This window comes from Myripristis murdjan, chromosome 23, assembly GCF_902150065.1.
Source record: "Myripristis murdjan chromosome 23, fMyrMur1.1, whole genome shotgun sequence".
NCBI classification, from domain to species: domain Eukaryota; kingdom Metazoa; phylum Chordata; class Actinopteri; order Holocentriformes; family Holocentridae; genus Myripristis; species Myripristis murdjan.
Genome location: NC_044002.1, coordinates 7102152 through 7121326, shown reverse-complemented (window position 1 = coordinate 7121326; position 19175 = coordinate 7102152). Strand labels below are relative to the sequence as shown.

The 19175-nt window shown below is 39.7% G+C and overlaps 1 protein-coding gene across 6 annotated transcripts in view; it reads left to right on the top strand.

The window, feature by feature from the left end:
• syt1a (synaptotagmin Ia) overlaps positions 1-19175 on the top strand; it is a 196825-nt gene that overhangs the window by 67316 nt on the left and 110334 nt on the right. For all 6 annotated transcript variants that reach the window (XM_030046291.1, XM_030046295.1, XM_030046289.1 and 3 more), the window contains one exon: positions 3209-3261. The gene's annotated coding sequence lies outside the window, so the exon portion shown is untranslated. The remainder of the gene's footprint in view (positions 1-3208; positions 3262-19175) is intronic.

Sequence of the window (19175 nt, the reverse complement as noted above, 5' to 3'; positions counted from 1 at the left end):
GTACAATTAATTAGGCATGCTGGATTATCATAATTGAGGAGATTTGGTGTAGATCTAAATCCGCTCTGTAACAATGCATCATTTGATCACACAGAAAACCAACCAGGACAATTTATTTCCCAATAAGAGTCCCTCTCCGCAGGGGCACATGAAAAGTAATACATGTATAGCTCACATGCTGTAAAGCAGAAAGGTTATACTAATGCCATCATGATGTTAGCTATTGTCTTTCATAGAATTATCTAGATTATTAAAGTTGGAATATTTCTGCATCTCTCCTGTTAGGCATAAATTATACAAAGCAGTGTCCAGAAGTGCAAAAAGTCCTAAGAGAACTATGGAATTTAAGATGGCCTTGATATTTAAAACATTCAATGTGTAAATAATGAACACCACCACTTTGGTTGAGTCTACCTCTCAGTCAGCCACATTCCCTCCTCCTGGTTCAAGGGTGTAAAAAACACCTTATTACAGGCAAGTTGCAGTGGAGTTTAGCTCTGGGGCCATGAGTGCCCCGGCACTTTTAAAAATAGACATGTCTTGAAGCTTTCTTCACCTGGCTCATTGGGTGCCAGTGATTGCCAGTGATATCCCCGGGGCATTTGAAGTCTATTTTAGGATTATAGATCTCAGTGGGTGGCCAGCAAGGTGTTTATTTTTTCAATCCCATATTACTGCTACACATTCATGAAACACCTTTTCAGTGAAAGCACAGAGTTGGCTTTCAAAGCACCCCTGCTACCTATTGGCAAATATCCTGCCTCTAATTAGTGGCTGCTTACAACTTTCACAGCATCATCTTTTGGAAGACAGCCGGCCAATTTTAGACCCTCTCTGCTACTGATTTTCTGCCATTAGCAATCAATAGACAAAACTTACACTCTCCTTTCTCTCCTCTCTCTCTCTCTCTCTCTCTCTCTCTCTCTCTCTCTCTCTCTCCCTGCCTCTCTCTCTCGCACATTCTTTGTTTATTAGAAAAGCAGAGATAAATCTGAAAAACAGGGAAAATGATTTCTTTATTTCAGACTTATTTTTGGCAGTGAAATTGTGTTTTATTTTGGATGCTTTGGACCTGTAGATGTCAAGAAAAAGGAACCTGGAAAATTCAAATCATAAAAAGTAGAAGCAGAGGCAAGATTTTTGGGCACTGGGGAGCCATAGCTGAAGTTCACCTCCCATCATAGTGCTGTGTCCTGTTCAGTGTGTTGTTGTTGTCTTTTTGCACTATTCAGTAAAACCAGAGGCCCAGGGATGCCACTACAAATTTTAGACCCCCTGACATGAGCTCCCCACCTTATCACATCTAATTTAGTATGGCTTCACCTCGCCTGTCTGCAGGGCCCCGGGTTGCTTCTGCAAGTATTCCCCCTTTTCCCCAATTAGCAATGCCCCTGCATAGAGCCAATTAAGAAACACCGTGAAGCCAGAATAAAATATAGCTCTTGCCCTGTCAGAGCTGGAATTGGTTACAGGGTTTGTGATAAGGTTTGTGACCTTTTTACCAAGATCTCAGTCATGTTAAATATCACCTCCACACCCAGGTAGAGCTCTTCTAGGTGATACATTATATAGTATGTGCTGGCTGGTTTTATTCAGTAAACCCATATATAAGATTTCATCCAAAATCCGAGGTTTCATTTTCCAGACATATTCTTGTTGTCTTCTAAGAGGAAGAGGCAGTATTTTATTATATGCACAGGTGTTTATCTGGATTAAATATAGACAGCTATTACACTGTCCATTACATTGTGTTGTACTGCCTTTAAACCAGCGAGGACCAGCCCATGCAGTCAGGTTGTCATTTTTGAGCACTAAGGAGAGGTACTAAAGCTACTGTGAATGCACTCAGGTATATTAATTTCAAAAAGGGCCATTTCTGTTATAGATTTCTGTTTCAGTTTTTTTTCTCTTCATTTTCCATACAGGTAGTTTGTCCTTCAAACCTGGCGAAATGGCCATGCTTAGTTTCTTTATGCGCTTCTGCTTGATTTCGTGCCATCTGTTTCCTGCAAATGAGACCACAAATTCAGTTTCTCCCAGCTATCTTTTAAAGACTTATTCTGACATTTTATAAAGGTGGAATGGAGGGTTGCAGTGATGCCAGTCTTCCAATATCAAGCGTAACTTGAACTAATTGATTATAACATTATTTTTTCTGATCATTTTCACTCTGCTCCCAGGGTAAGCCAAAAACAAAATACGGAATGCAAGGTAGTATTTTTATTTGATTGATATAATTGATTTTAGAAACAAAAATACTGTGTGATGAAAGAGGTGTCAAAGTAATGGCCTCTTAAAAAGTGTCCCATCTGCCTATTTTGGGCAAGATTTTGCAATTTTTTTTCTTGATGAATGAGGTTACCACTGCAAAATAAGTATCAAATAACAAGCAGAGTTTCTCTACAAAGATTTTTCTCATTAAAGAATATAATTTGCTCTTTGTTGTTGTTGTTGTTATGGATTAACTGGTATGGTTATTTAGTTTTGGTTTGAGAAAATCAGGTGCAAACAGAATGAACTGGGACAATATCAGCTCTATAAGCTTAAAAGGTATTTACAATTACTTTGATTGAAACAATAGGCTAATTCTAATGTATGTAGCTTGCAAGGGCTATTAGCTCACTCCTCCATGAACTATTATGGCTTTGACAGTGAATCAATTTAATTACAGAAAATGACCTATTATAAGGTATCGCACAACCTCTCTGGAGTGCCAGCCTACTTCTTTCCTTGTAATTCCTTTGCACTTAATAGTGGACAATGAGAACCTTTATTGCTAGTGGACTGTGTTAATTAATGGCTACCATACTGGTTAACTACTGTAAAACCCCTGCCCTCAGGCTCATGTAGCTGTTATTCAAAAATGTCACTATTAAGTTCAATATGGAAATTTAGAGTCTAGGGCAATACTGGAAATTTTTTATGATGTTTGGTTCAATTTTAAAACAACACAATGTGTCTCACTCACTTGCCTCACAGAGAAGTCTTATCCACATATATCTGCATGCAGTCATTTGACACACTTCATTTGACTGGACCATACACTGTTGCTGTGGGTGTGGGAGCGAGACAGACACCCTCAGAGAAAACAACAAACTTAAACAACTGCGCTGGTGTAATTCCTTGTTTATCCACAACAGGCCCACAGTAATCTTTTTATGTGTTTTCTCATGGACAGTGACACTGATGTGATATTTTTCTCTTCCAGTGAACAGCCATTTGGAAGGAAGACTAGAAGAAACCTCTCCAGCTGAAGATACCGTAAGTGTCTGGCCATTTGTCTCTTTATTGAATCTACTGCATGACCTGTGTGAGTAACCAGCAATATAATGTATGCCCACAGCATGCGATACAGTCCTGAATTCCAACTTTCCGCCAATTGTGTACTTCATATAAGTAATTACATTTACTGAAAAGGACATCTTATCCTCTTGTTATTGTGAGACCACTGACGCATGCACACAATATCAATCAAATCAGTAAATTCAACCGGGAGTCAGGATACCTGATGGCCTCTGGTCTCATTTGAGATGCAGACTTTGTCCTGTTGCTTCCTTTAATGAGATCTGGAGGCGTGCAATCTAATATTCACCACTGAGGCTCCAATGTGGTCTCTGAGCCTGTAGCCCGGAGGGCTGTGTGCTAATTCAATGGAGTGGAGTCAGCTGTGATCAGAAGGACTGGACAAGCCATTCAGTTAAGAGTAAAAGAAAGGGCCCTATTGAGCCTTTTCTAGGCATGATTTACAGCGATACTGCATTTGTGATCATGCTCTATGTAGCAGACTGGAGTTTTAATTACACAAATGTCTCTTGATGCAGAGCAATGCTGCTGTGCTGCAGAGAGAAATGATTTTATTGGTTAAACCCTGGCCATAGACATGGAGCCAACAATGGGCGGCGAGCAAAATATCACAGGAAGGTAAAAAAAAATCACAATGTGAATGAAATCTGGCTGTAATATACTGTAACTGCTTGCACTATCAAGCAAAACTTGGGCCACTTTTGATAATTATTTAGATTGTTACCAATTATGTAAACCATTATACATTGTCTGGGAGGCGTGTTGATCATCAGACTTTGCTTGAAAATAAATAAGCAACTACCACAATTTGACATGAGTTGTATTATTTTGCTGCAAAATAGTTTGGGAGTTCCACATTATCATTTTTCAGTTGGTTGGAATAAGTTGCTACATTTGTCACTAGTTGCTTTTTAAAAATGAAGTCATCATGAGGGTCTGAAAAGCCACTAAATCTTCTTGGTTCCGGCCATTGAGATTTTACTCGATCATTGAGATTTATTTCTGCCTCCAGGTGAGTGCTGCCTCCAAGAAATGTTAGTGTAACTAAAGCTCCAATCTGCCTGCATGCACTGTATGCTTCTCTCAGTTCACCCATCATTTGGATTTATTTGATTTGAAGTACTAAATATAGCGCACCCCAAGGTGCTGTTACCTATCATGGATGGAGACTGATAATCTCAAGCAGATAGCAGTTAAATGAGATGACACTTCTCCTATCTCTTTTTTTACAGTTGTGTAGTTTGAGAGGTTTTTCTTGGTGCTTGGAAAGATAAATGGATCTGCAGAGATTACTAATTACAACTATTTGATTTGACATAGTGGATCGGCCAGTCCTCTCCTGATGATGAAAGTCCCTGCGTCTGTCCCAACTGTCACCAGTGATTGATGCACTGTGCACTTCCCACCCTCACTTCCTAATGTTCACTGCTGTCTATGCCTCATACCTGATCTCGCATCCAGAGAAGCCTCAGCCTCCTCCCATTAGCTGGCATATTAATCATCCGTCATGCCGTATGGTTGGGTTAAAATCCCAGTTTACCATGGCACTTTAATTTGTTGGAAGAAAGTCATTGTTAAATACCCTTACCTTTATTTGTATACTTAATGTACTCTTATCTTATTTTTAATTTTTCTGTATTACATATGATTTTGTCTATGATAAAATGAATAACATTGTCCATATGATCAGATCACAAATGCATTCATGAAAAAGATAAACGATAAGTTCTGCCAGTATCACAATTTTATTTTAAATTTTACTTTTAAATTTAAAGGTAAATTTTGCTCTTGAGTAAGGATTGGGTAGTGTTTTCTTTACATACAGAAGTGTACTATCCTGGCATTTCAGTGTACTTTTAGATGAGAAAAGTCTGTCTACTGAATGATGGTCAAATTCTGCACACCTTATTAAGAACTAATAAGCAGATGTCTCAGAATATAGCTGCCCTTTGGGAATGCTTCTTATAGAATTAATAACCACCAAAAGTACAAGAAAACTGGTAAAACCTCAGAGTCATATATGCATGGTATCATAGTACTAAGCCACAGGGATAAACAAGAATGCAGATACAGTAATAATAATAATAATAATAATAATAATAGTATAATGATTTGACAGTCTGTTGCACATCTAAGTATGTAAAGGTCAAAATGGCTGACATCATGACAACTTAACAACAAACTCTCAGTCATAAGTTTAAATGTAATATAGAGCCATATTTGGAAACAAAACCTTCAAGGGTCAGTGGGATTTGCTGTAATCCCATGAGATTCAGATGGAAGCATTCCCAGTTTGTTTCGACCAGCACCTGATTCATTACTGTCTGTGTGATGTAGGACTCAATTATCCCACACGGTCCAAATGATCTGCTTCAAAGTACATTTTCAGTCGAATCCTTTCATGATCTCAAACTAATCTTATGAGACAACATTTGACTGGGATGTCAGTATTTATATTTCTCTACAGCACTGTTTGCCTACCATAAAGTTTTTTTTTTTTTTTTTTTTTTTACATGGTCATGGTTAATATCACATTTCCAGATTAGCATGGGTGCAAACCCATGGATTAGAGGGATTACTGAGAGTGAGCCAGGTGACTGTCTGATCACCGGAAGACTTTATATGTTTTCATGCTTTCCTCTGATCCTTAGTATTAGCTTCACAGCTGCTGCTTACTGAGGAGTGATAAATCTGCCTGTGGATGTCATTTTGCTCTCAGCTCATAGAGACTGACAACCGTCTCATTCAGCCTAAGCTCACTCAGCCAGCTCTCCCAGAGAGAGAGAGCGAGTAGGCTGTGGAGTTAAGTGCCACAAAATGATTATTTAATGCAAAGCAGAAAAAAGCAATTTATACATTATAGTTCACAACTCAGAGATCTGAGAAAAACATCCCAAATGTATTGTAGATGTGAGATTTAGGCTGTTTGTATACGTAAAGCCCAGGGATGTCAGTTTACTATGCCCCAATCCATGACAGAGACACTGAAACTGATGAAATTTATCATAAAAACCCATTTATATCAACTATAACTAATGACTGATGAGAGATTATTTTTGATCAATGCAATAAATCACTAAATATAGTTTATCAAAATGATTCACACAGCTTAAGCTTCTCTGATGCTTTTAAATGCTTCTCTGATCTGATTTTTTTTTTTTTTTTAACATATGGCTTGTAGAGGAGTTTTTACATCCTCACCAACTGTGTCACAAACATAACAGCAGCTGTCACAGATTGTTTTTTTCTATACTATTGCATCTTGCCTCTGGTTCTGATGCAGTTGTTTCACATATTTCACTGAACACTGTTTATTGCGTTCAGTTAGCTTCTTTTGCATACCAAGAGTGGGTCCAACAGTGCTTGCCATGCTAGATGAAGCCCTATATAGCAACCAAAAATAGAACATTTGAAAAACTTAATGGAAAATTATTCTAATTCAGTTTTTACAGCACTGTATGATCATTTTATTCTCTTCTGGCAGCTTTGGCACCGAGGAATTCTCAATGCAGGAAAACCCCAATGAACCCTGTAACTGGTTCGTTTGTGGTGAGAATACACAGATCACTGACAAGGACAAAGTCATACACTTTGCCTTGATTTGCTCACTATGTGTACAAGTATCCTCATTTTGATTGAAAATAACATTAGTAGGCCAAATAACTTCCACGCTTTGATTTACTACAGGCACTGACAATAGATTAGACATCTTGAATTTATGCTACACTGAGAGTTTGATAGATCTAATCAAAATTGTTAGATAGATAGATAGATAGATACTTTATTCATCCCGCAGGAAATTCACATTTTTTTCAGCAGTATCCACAGATTACAGATTAAGTAAATAAAAAATAGAAATAAAGAATAAGATCTAAGTACAACAGAATAAGATCTGAGTACAACAGAATAACCTAAGTACAACCCAGTGTGCAAAAAGCACAGATAAGATAAGCCTCTATAACAAATTATTTGAGCTTCACCAATTGAATTATGATAGCAACTATTTAAGCCTACAACAAAAATTGCAGTTTCATTCTGAAAAGGGCCAAATCAAATGTACTGTAGCTGCATCTCAAAACATTAATGGTGAGAAAGAGAAGCTAAGTTAAACAGGTTTTATAGTGTTTTGTATAGGATTTATCCCTTCACCTTTTTTTCTTTTTTTTTTCTTTTTTTTTTTTTTGTAGAATTGTAAGTGTATTAAGGTCTCTCAGGGAAGACTGTTAGACTAGACCTCAATCAATCATAGTTCTCATGCACTCTTTGGCTTGGCATTGCCAGCACAAAATGAAATCCTCGTTCTCCTCAGTCAAGGTTAGTATTCAGCCACGTTTCCTGTACAGAGAGGACAGACAATACTCCTTGTTCCCCTTTTAATCTTGCTGTGGTGCTATTTCATTTCCTGCCTAATTCATTTAATCAATCCAAGCCTGCTATTTCGATAATACTGCGGTGACACCGGGCAGACACCATTTCATGTTGCTTTCATACCCAAGACGTTCTGCCAGACCAATGTGGTACTAATTGTTCTTCAGTAGGTGTGTCAGAATTTGCTTTATAGGCAGCAAATTATTACCTAATACTGTCTTTTGAGGAAATGAGAAATATTTGATATTTCAAGTCAGTAGACCATTTACATTACACTAACACAGAGCAAGCTCAATATGAGCTCATGCGGAGTCAACCTGGAACATCTGCAAGGAATCCACAGCCACCACCATTTTTTTTACTCTAAACCCTAGTATTTGTAGGTGAAACTGCATTTCTAAAAATACACCACACAACACAAAAACTATATACCATCTTTTATTACCAAGTTATACTTAGAAATATGACTTTTATTAGTGGTGAATGGGCATCACAAACTTGTCTGGCAAAGGTGACTAAACTGAAAAATACGAATGGATTATGCCCGCTGATTGTGTCAGTAGTTACGTTCTATGGACAAAGATGTTGTACCACCTCCACATCACACCCACAGGAGCTTTTACGACATCCTATTCTAAATCCATATGTATTGATAAGGAATTGGTCCCCGCCTTTGCAGCTAGAACAGCTTCCACTCTTCTGGGAAGGCTTTCTACAAGATTTTGGAGTGTGTCTGTGGGAATATTTGCCCGTTCATCCAGAAGAGCATTTGTGAGGTCAGACATTGATGCTGGACGAGAGGGCTTGGCTCGCAATCTCTGTTCTAGTTGATCCCAAACGTGTTGGATGGGGTTGAGGTCAGGGCTCTGTGCGGGCTAGTCAAGTTCTTCCACACCAAACTCACCCAGCCATGCCTTTACGGAGCTGCTTTGTGCACTGGGGCTCAGTCATGCTGGAACAGAAAAGGGTCTTCCCCAAAGTGTTCCCACAAAGTTGGAGGCAGAGAATTGTCCAAAATGTCTTGGTGAGCTGAAGCATTAAGATTTCTCCTCACTGGAACTAAGGGGCCAAGGCCGAGGCCAGAAAAACAAGCCCATAGCGTTATCCCTCCTCTAGCAAACTTCACAGCTGGCACAGTGCAGTCAGCCAGGGAACGTTCTTGCATTCACCAAACCCAAACTCATCCATACTCATACACATACTCATCCGCTCCCTCACCGTTCCATCCAACCCTCGGCATTGTGCTTGGTGATGCAAGGCTTGCATGCAGCTGCTCGGCCATGGAAACATGGAAAGGTCCCGGCGCTCAGGTTTTGTGCTGATGTTGATGATGATGCTTCAAACCTCCTCTGGCTCCGACTCCGAAGCTGATGGTGGAATATCTAGGAGGGAAGAAATTTCACAAATTGACTTGTAGCAAAACAAGCCATTCTTTCACAAATTTTTGTAAAGGCCGACTGCATGGCTTGGTGCTTGATTTTATACACCTGTGGCAACGGGACTGAATGAAACACCTGAATTCAAGGATTAAGAGGAGAGACCTAATACTTTTGTCCATATAGTGTATGTGCCTTAAGAAATTAGTCAAGGAAATTAGCAGTGATCAATAATCCATAGTTGAAATAGTTAAATATGTGTATATGTTATATATTTACTTGTTTTCATCAGGGGAGTTCAGTGCAGTTTTGTTGATTGATCTTGTGTTGTTTATTAAATTATGAAAAAATTATAAACTTTGGTATGTTGCCATGCTTCATTACTCTGTCTTACCACATAAGCTGTAGTATACACTAAGTCAAAATGGACAAAAAATACAAATTGGTGCGGGTTTCTTGCATTGGCAGTATAACTTCCTCATGTTTTGTTGAGGAGTAACCAGTTTAAGTATGCACCAACAGCTGCTTGCTGCTCTATCCAGTTAATTGTTCTCAAGTCTCTTGCTGGATAATCCTTTGACGGGTTATTTTTTCATGAAAATGACGTCAAATCGGTTTCAGGGAATTCCTCAGGGAGTTTAAAGGGGCAGTAAGTATCCTAATCTATTACTTCTACTGACCTTGCAACAACACAGATATGTCTCTGGCAATGAAATTGCAATGCATTAAATATACTGTAGATGTAAACCATAGCAAACAGTACATAATCAGTGGTAGATCATAAATAATACAAATAAGCTGCGTGTTTGCATATATTTTTCATACCGTTGTGATGTTCTTGCAATAATTCTTCACTCCCTCTGGCCTTGGCCCTAGGCTGCCACGTAGTGTTTAGTAACCATCAGATGGGCTGGCAGCACAGCCCCATGATCCTTACACAATCGAAAGAAAAAAACACTGCCCTGTGGATAAGCTCAAGAGAAGACAACACACAGGGGAAGAAGGCCTAGCATGTTCAAAATGGCCACAGGGAAGCCATTTCCCACGATGCTCCAATTCCCCTGGCTCCATGGTGTCGATCTGTCCTTTGTGAGCCAAAGTGTGTGAGACACATTGCGGTCACCATGGGCTGCAGGAGATATGACCAGTACAAAAGACAGAGCCTGTTTGCTTCTCCCCCTTGAGAGAAGGTGTGGCTCATGGACACTGTATGAGCTTAGCTGTCGAAGAAATTTCTAGTGTTTGTAGAGAACTGTCAAATACAAATTTCAGAATGTAAGCTTATGTCTTACATTCTAAAAAAGCTTCAGTTTTGAAAAAAATGGTTGAATTTCACATTTTATTTTCAGTGGTGTGCTTTTGTTTCATAAAAAGAAAAATGAAATAATAGGCGTGTCTACAAAGAAATGTATTTCTTTTATTTCCGTAATCTATTTAAAGCTTTAAAAACAAAAAATCAATTGACAATGACATGTTACGGCTGTTACTAAACCATAATGTAAGTGATTGTGAATCCAAATTTGATCTTGTAGTTTGTGTTATTACAGTGAAGAGTGATGTTCAAGCAAACTTTTGCCGGAAACATCAGGGCATCAGGGCCATCAGGAACACACCTGATTTTGGCTATGATTTTTTTTTTTTTTTTTTTTTTTTTTTTTTTTACTCTGACAAAATTTAATTATTAATTAGTTCAGTCATTGGTTATTGTGTCACTTTGTTGCATGAAATATCATGAATGGCCATAATGAGTGGTTTTGGATGTTGTGGTGGCAAATAAATGATATGCAATAGCAAAGTGGTGACTTCAGTACCAGCAATTAGGCCTGTTTTCTCATTAGCAATGCAAAGTGGGTTCCCAGAGATGTTTTCCCATTTACAAAGCATACAGTAATGGTAGCATCCTGCATGGGTTATGACTCTAAAAATCAAAATGCTATACTATATTTCAACATCAGCCATATTTTTTTTCTTTCTGTTACAGCACATCACCATTTAATGTAACATCCATATGTGCATATAGTCACATTAGCTTATTGTCAATTGACAACCATCCACCCTCAGAATTACAGTCTAAATTTCATCAGCAACAGACACTCCATTCTGTTGTTCATGAAGAAGGACTTGGACAGACAGAGAGTGACCACAGTGGTGCAAATCGAAAGTCCAGAAAAAAAAAAAAAAATCATCAGAGAACAAATTGAACTCAACACTCCAACATGCAGAGACATATTTTCCTCAGGTCTCCTGGAATAGAGACTTGTCTCTTCTCTATTTTTCCATTTTCTGTTGCTATATAGACTGAAAAGTGGTTGTGTACATAGGACTTTTCCCTGTGTTTTGTGTTATGTCCACTGAAGGCTAGCATCGTGATTGCTCTATAGATTGGCCACTCTAGCCAAGCAAAACGTTCGGTCCAGCCAATCAGTGGCCTTTGAGGGACTACAGGCATGGTTTAGCTGATGATGACATGAGAGGCCGCAGTGCACTGAACTGGAAAAAAAGAAAGTAATACAGGACATCACTGCAGATTTTCCTTACAAAAACTGTAAGAATAGTGTATCCACATGCTAACAAGCTAGGACCATGCTTACCAATATGCTTTCTTACTTTCGCTGTAACATTTGCTGCTGTTTGTTTGCGCCAGTGTTGTACCATATGACGTTTGATTGGACAATTGATTGACAGATGGTTCATCCATTCACCTGCACCACCCCTTTTGCAAAACAATTGAATCCGGCAGTATCCAGATTGTGTTTTGTGTAGTAAACAGCGGTAACATAATCCCAGTATGGCTGTGCCAGGCTAGTGCTCAACGTATTCCAGAGCACAATAATAACAAACGCAGAGCACACAAGCAGCCGTTTTTGAGATGTAATTTCATACAGAGACGATACACCTCTCAGATTCTTCCTGATTGATCAAGATTTGTTAATGCTGCATTTTGGAAAGTAAAGCAGGAATCAGTCCTGTGTGCAGACAAATTCAGGACATGGAGCAGATGTCTGAAATCCAAACGTCCATGATGAAATTAACCCCAGTAATTTGCCAAAGCCCACATATTGCACCACAAAATGGGGCTGGTCATCCAATGCAACAAAACTCAGAAGTAATCCTCTCTTCTTGTTTTTTATTTCCCCCCTTTGTCACTGTTGTAGGGTAATTTGTCTCATTTCAGTGCGTCCTCTAATGTTTGCTGCCTCAGTGCCGACTTTGTGTGAGCTAGCCAACTGCCTGTCAGAACGTCCACAGAGCTGCTTAACTAAGTGTGAGATGGCACTTGTTTACAGAAAACACTTGTATGTCAAGTTTCATAAACAAGGAGGATAAATACATTTATTTCAGTGATTTGACTATGATAAGTACGATCAATATGGAGTTATTCTATCAATGCATAGGTTTGTCATATTTTGGGGGGGCAAGCCTGTCACAGACTTGAATATTCATTCATATGTCAATTAATAGCAACAGTTACTATAAACCATCCTTTAGGTTTACACCATAGGATCAATTTGGGTTGTAATGTTCTGATTTTGCAGCAAAGGAAATTAGAAACAGTTGTTTTTTTCATGTTTTCTCTCTCAAGAGTCCACAAAAGAATTGATGAGGTGCATACTGAAGGGTTGCATTACATATGCATCACATATGTCAATCTGCATGCAGAGTTTGATGACAGAAAGTGTGAAGATTCAGTGGGGCCATTATGCAGGGTGTTACTCCTTTAATTTGGTTTGTTTCAGCATTTAAGAAAGATGTCATGAGCTAGTTTGCAGGAAACAATCGTCAGCACCAGAAAACACAGGTCTCAGTCCTCCAAACACACTGCCTTGGTGAGGAATTAGAACATAGGTTAATATGAATCAGCTACAGGACATAATATCCAAGTGCAAAGTTTGATGAGTGTAGAGACACAGATGTTGACATGATCTGACAGGCTGAACTTAGTCATGTGTTGAGAGCCTAGTGTAGCAAAATATAGCAAGGCCAAACTGCAGTCTGGATAGATGCTCATATTCAGCTGTTTGTTGATGTGTTCATAACCGATGATAGTCAAACCTTACAGGATGACCGTCTACCCAAGGGCCTATAAACAAACTACTTGAGTACATTTAGCATTTTTAGCATTTTAGGCATTCTTTACCTTTTCTGGATGGCCTTTATTCCCTGAGATCTGAGAGCAGCAACCACTCTTAAACACTTCACTCACTTGAATGCATACTTGCCTTTCATCTGTCCATGGAGCATTTTTTTTTTACACACCTTGCTTGTAATTTATTTGGATTGTGTTCATACATTCTGCTTTGCTCATAAATGACACAAATACATGGTGATTATTAAGTGATTATTGAGAGATAGCCAGAGAGAGAGAGTGCATGAAAGAGAAACACTTCAGGTTTACAGTCCTAATCCACTACACTGACCACTGGCAGAAAGAGGCAGATCATCTCATACACCACTGGTATAGGAGATGGGCTCTGAAAAGATGTTAAGGATCATATTAGCAGGATAAAAACTGCTGCATTCTAATCTGTTCTTGAAATACATGTAGTATCTGAGACAGGCAGGCAGGCTTCTCCAGCTGCTCTCAGACCAGCCACTGCTGACTCATCCTGACGCCTGAGCCCAAGGCAATTACAAACCAATTCAATATTAGTAGTAAGCAACATTTGTTTTGTTTAAAACCACAGGGACACTAAAACAACTGAATTCAGGGAAACGCAATGCTGACAGTGGGTGTGTGTAGGTGTGCCTGTGAGTGTCTTTGAGGTATGGACTGCAGGTTTAATCCCTCTTTCCACACTCCACAGGGAGTGTGGGTGGTGATTTTCCCCCCACTCTCTTCAGGGATTAAGCTATGCCTTGGTAAATATTCACAGACTACAAGAAGGCCACTCTTACTGCCTGGGGAACAAACAGACTGGGCACATTCAGAACAGAGGAGGCCAAATAACGCTCAAACACTCCATCTAGGCTCCTCTTCCCTTCTCTCCTTCTTTGAGATACAGTCCCCCTCATGAGAGACTGGATTCACAAACCATCCATTAACTCACAAATGTGTTTCTAGCAAATCAATAGAGATAACAGGATCCTAACAAATGGAAGTGTGACTCTCAGTTAGAAAAAGCACTTTGAGCCTAAAGGCTACCATATGGAGATCTGAAGATATACTAAGTCTTAGAAAACACTGCTTTGTGATATCTTTGACTGGGAATACCACCGAGTTTCAGCTTTCTAAATGTTATTCTCATGCACTTGGAAAGTTCATTCTGAATTTGTTCCCCTACTGAAGACTGTCTCCCAGAGCGGCAAACAGCAGGCATGTGTTTGTTCCACCCTCTAATCTGTGTTGTGATCATGCCAACATGCTGTTCCAATGAGAATAAATTGTGAAAGATGGAAAAGGTGAATGTGACAGAATCTGAGATAATTCTCTAGGGATTTGGGTACATTCTGGGTTAGATCTGATAGCCAACTTTTCGATCCTCTCCACATAATTCATGGAGCTGCATTTAGGTTTTTAACATCCTTATTTCCATCTGTTTTCGGAGACAGTTGTGATTTATTCATTAATACAGACTAAACTGTTAACAGATAAATAAATAACATTTTTGTAAGATGGAATTCAGTTTTATTCTTGTTTAAATTTAACTTCTTGTTTTCATCCTTTCCACATATTGCCATTTTGTCAGTTTCTCTTAGGAATTCATTTTTTTCTTTCCTGTGCCACCGAGTTGTGTCCAAAGTTTAAAGGGAAGCAGATATTTGGCTTGCACACTTCCTGCCTTCAGGGCACTTTGAATTGGATTGGTAATGGATTGATGGGCTGACTCGGGAGCAATTTAGTTGCTTCTCATCGTCACTGTGTCCCATGCCCGTGTCTCTTCTCCAGTGTTATAATGACACACACTGATGGCTAAGGTAATTGCACTGAATTGTGTGTTTAGCAAACTTAATCTGGCAGGGAAATATTTAAACAGACTACAGGGGTGAACTCAATCAAAGCGATGATGCCTGCGCTCCACTCATGATTTTGCAGAGCTTGTGGCCAAAACTCTGAGATGAACTGGGAAGACCAGCAAAAATCCCTTTTAGCAACATTTCAGTGTAAAATGACATTGCTGTTTGGGGTGTGATGTTTTTTTTTTTTCTCTATATGGCTTTTCATTACCATGTTGGTGTTACCCATTACTCCCAACACGGCTCCATAATTAGCTCCTCTTAGGTAATGTTAGACCTGTCTTGGCTGATGGAGTCCAGAGTGGTTTTAAGCAACTACTTTTGTGATATTAATGTTGTTCCCCATTCTGAGTGTACTCATATGCCATTAACACAGACCCGCAATGTGCGCATGGTACTAATGTACTGCAAAGATCACACTGGGTATGTGGGCTATTTTCTTTCCTTACAGTATACAAATAATTACTTTGGTATTTTAGGGGATCCATTTATGACTCTGGCTTTTGTCTGCTCATCCTGTGAGTCGAAATGTTGATTTTTTTTACTCACTTCCTCTTTTTTGTCTGTTTTGATGTGATAGAGGATTGTGGCCATCCTTCATTTTTACATCAGAATATATCAGGAACAGTGTTTGAAAAGAGCCAGCCATTGTAAGCTATCAAGATGTTTGTCATAACTCTCTATACAGCACAAGCATATAAGTGATCATCACAAAGGAGGCATTATTATGTATACTGTACATTTTTAAAGTGCCATGGCAAACACTTGTGGATATAGATGATTGGAAGCAGTTATAACACTACAAAACACTGATGTGGCCCAGCGAGCTTCTAAACAGTGAAGGACTAAGGATATTCTGTCATGGCTCACTGAGTGAGTGGGCCTCAGACATAGTTGCATCTCAGTGCTGCACAATTTGAGCCTCGCAGAGGCAAAGGGATTTCTCCACCTAGCCGACAGCAGCCTCAGCCAAAACACCCAGATGCTTGTTTAATGCTGTGCTGGCTCCCAGTCAGCTATAAATTGAACATGGAAGCATAATTCTAGGTGTCTGTTTGTTGTGTTCAAACACCGGGGAACCTTCTGCCTGTGTTGCTTCATCAGCGTTCCCCCTCTTCTGAGAGGATTTTCAGTTCCATCCTGCAGAAATGTCTGAAGGATGGCATCAAAATTAACTGAATATATTTGTTCCAATAGAGGGTAGGCCAGGTAAAGTCTATTGTTGTGATGCTTTGTCCTCTGTGTAATATCTGTTATGTGCTGTGTTATAATCCTGTTTAGTTAATGATTACCTCCATTGTGACCAGTCAAAGTAGGTATGCGGTTGAGTTGCTAGGAAACAAAAAGCCTGTGCTGTTATTTCTGAAAACTACGTAAGGTTTTTCACACCTCTAAGAATAAGTGCATGCATTCACTATCTACGTTGTTAGTTTAAAAAAGCTTATGAATCCTGCCAAAGGATGCATTTTGGATATTTTTATTCAAATTATGTTGCTCTATCAGTGACAAACGGCTTGGATTTGAGCTTGCTCCAGAGCATCATATATGTTTTCAGATCTAACTCCTTAGAACGTCAGAGAACATTTTGATCCTCAGATCACCCTCTTACTCAGAGTGAGATGTAACACATTTGAAATGTCAGTATTGATCGTGGTGGTGAAGGCAGAGGGATGGTTTCCATTAGGCAGAAGATCTTTCCTTAATCCTAAAACATAAGGAGCAATCTATTTTTCCTTCACTAGAGACAGAGAACAGGGTGGGAACTCCACAATGCAATGGAAAATAAATCCTTGACAGTTTCAGAGACAGGTTCAAAAAGATGTTAATGGTAAGTGTTGGGTGAGCATCTTCGGATCTAAACAAATTACAAAGTGCTTTTCACCAGCTGACAACCAACAGAGCACTAAAGCCCCCATTTGTCAGTATTAGTTGTCACAGCAGGAGACAACCTCACACCACAGCCTTCCCATTTCAGGCTTGCCCACTCTGCCTCACAGAACACCCTTTTTTATCCTGTCTCATGTATTTGACTTTGAATTTCCTCTACCTCTTTTAAAGTTATACAGAAAATTGAGGAAAATGACAGCGTTTATACTTTTTTTTTTTTTTTTTTTAATTGTTGAGTACAAACTCACAATGCCCTCCTGTACTGGAAGATGAAAAGAAGCACGCATCTATCAGGGCATCTGCTCTAGGTAATAACAGTGAGGCGGCAGGAGCACATGAAAGCCTGTTGGGTGCTCAAAGGCCAGGGAGAGGAGCCTGAGTCAATGGCCCCCTTTGCCCTCAGAGTCAAGCATTTTACAAGCTTAGACCAGCTTTGATCATCCACTGGAAAGGCCAAGCTAGAGAAGTGCATTAGAGGCATAGGGGTAGCAATCTTCTCTGTCTTTTTTTTTTTTCTTCCCAGTGTTACTAATGCTCCATTTTGTGGCCTCTGTGCATTGCATTAGGTTATATTGAATGAGATGCCAGGGCCGAATATTTGAATAAAGTTACAGTGTTAGAAAAAAACAGTCCTACCTCCTTGTGATCTTGAAGGAGTGCTCATATCTTAGGATATATTAAGGATATACTCTCCACTCCATGCACGAGAAGGGCTCTCTGATATGGCTGTGTGAAATATCTTCTACCTTGAACACCTTTTACCTTATATCTCTTCTTTTTCTTTTTTCAGAGCAATGCATGATACTTTTCAAGCTGTCTCCCTTACCCTGTACAGTTCAAAAAACAAATCTGGAGAATGGAAAATTAAAGTGACCTGTGCATTTCAAAATCTGCAAGCCTGACTGCACTTGGTAGATAAAACGTTGGTTCCAACACTTGCCCCCAATGCTAATTTAGTTTGTACAAAGTTCATACAAACAGCAGCACTCTTTGTTTAACCTGAGAACTGAAATGGATCATGAAGTAATTAATTTCACCTAAGAAGTAATTCACTGAAGATGAAAATATTTTTTGAAAGATTGTTGCTTGTATGTCTTGTGGGAGGCATTAGTGCAGAGCCAGGAACATGGACTTCACTGGGTAGGAGGAAATCAGTCCACCTCAGGAGGCTGGAAGCTGAAAATCACTGAAACTCTTCCCAACACAGTTGCATGGGCTAGGAGAAAGGTAGTAAATCTCAGAAGGTGATTCGTGCTGCTTGGTAGAAGAGCTGCAAGCCTAATCGTGAGTGTCAAATGCAGAATTGAAGAGCTGGTGAAGCGTACCCGTCTTACAGCCTTGCGGGGGGTCTCAAATACCTGAACTGCTGCATTGTAGGACTTGTTGGCTGTCATGTCTGTGAATTTTTTTACCTGGTTCCCTGCACCGGTAATGTTCAGAGCATGGTTGGTCTGCTTCATCTCGGTTCTCGGTGGTGAAGAATTCATCTGCAGTGCAGGGAGGAGGAGTATGCTCATGTTGCTTGTTTTATCACATAGGGCCCTATCTTGTGCGACCCACTACCCATTGCCACTACCCGCTACCTGTGAATTGCGCATTTAGGAACTTCCGCTATCCCTAAACGGTATCTTGCGCCCACGCTACCCGCTATCCATTATGCCGACTCCGTCATTTGCGCCTGGAGGTGTGTCCATGGGCGTGTTTTATGCGCTATTCCTAAAATTGCTATCTTGCGCACACACTTTAGGGATAGCGGGTGGTCAGGACCACCCGCTATCCGCTATCCCTAAAGTTTGGGCTGTTACGAGAGCGCGCCCAGGCGGCTTCAATGCACGCCCCGACGGAGCCTCACCACGCACACGGTCGGACTGATACCGGGACGCCGTCGGAATGGACTGAGTATATTACTCATATAGACTGTTTAGAGGAAAGACTGTATTAACTTGGACACTTACGCCAGTGTGTTTTATTGTTTTATCATAAGCCAGCAGCTGTGCTATATTTTTATTCTTAATATTTTATGTGCCCAATCTACCTTGTCAATAAATTAGTTTACATATAGTTCCGCCTCTTGTGTCTGTGTGGTGTGACCCAGGGATTTTACTCAATCAGTACAACCTTGTGACACGTCCACTTGGACACATGTGGATGTGCACATGCGGTCCACCTCCCGAATTAACTCGCCTATAATATATATATATATATATATATATATATATATATATATATATATATACACTACTCACAAAAAGTTAGGGATATTTGGCTTTCGGGTGAAATTTACGG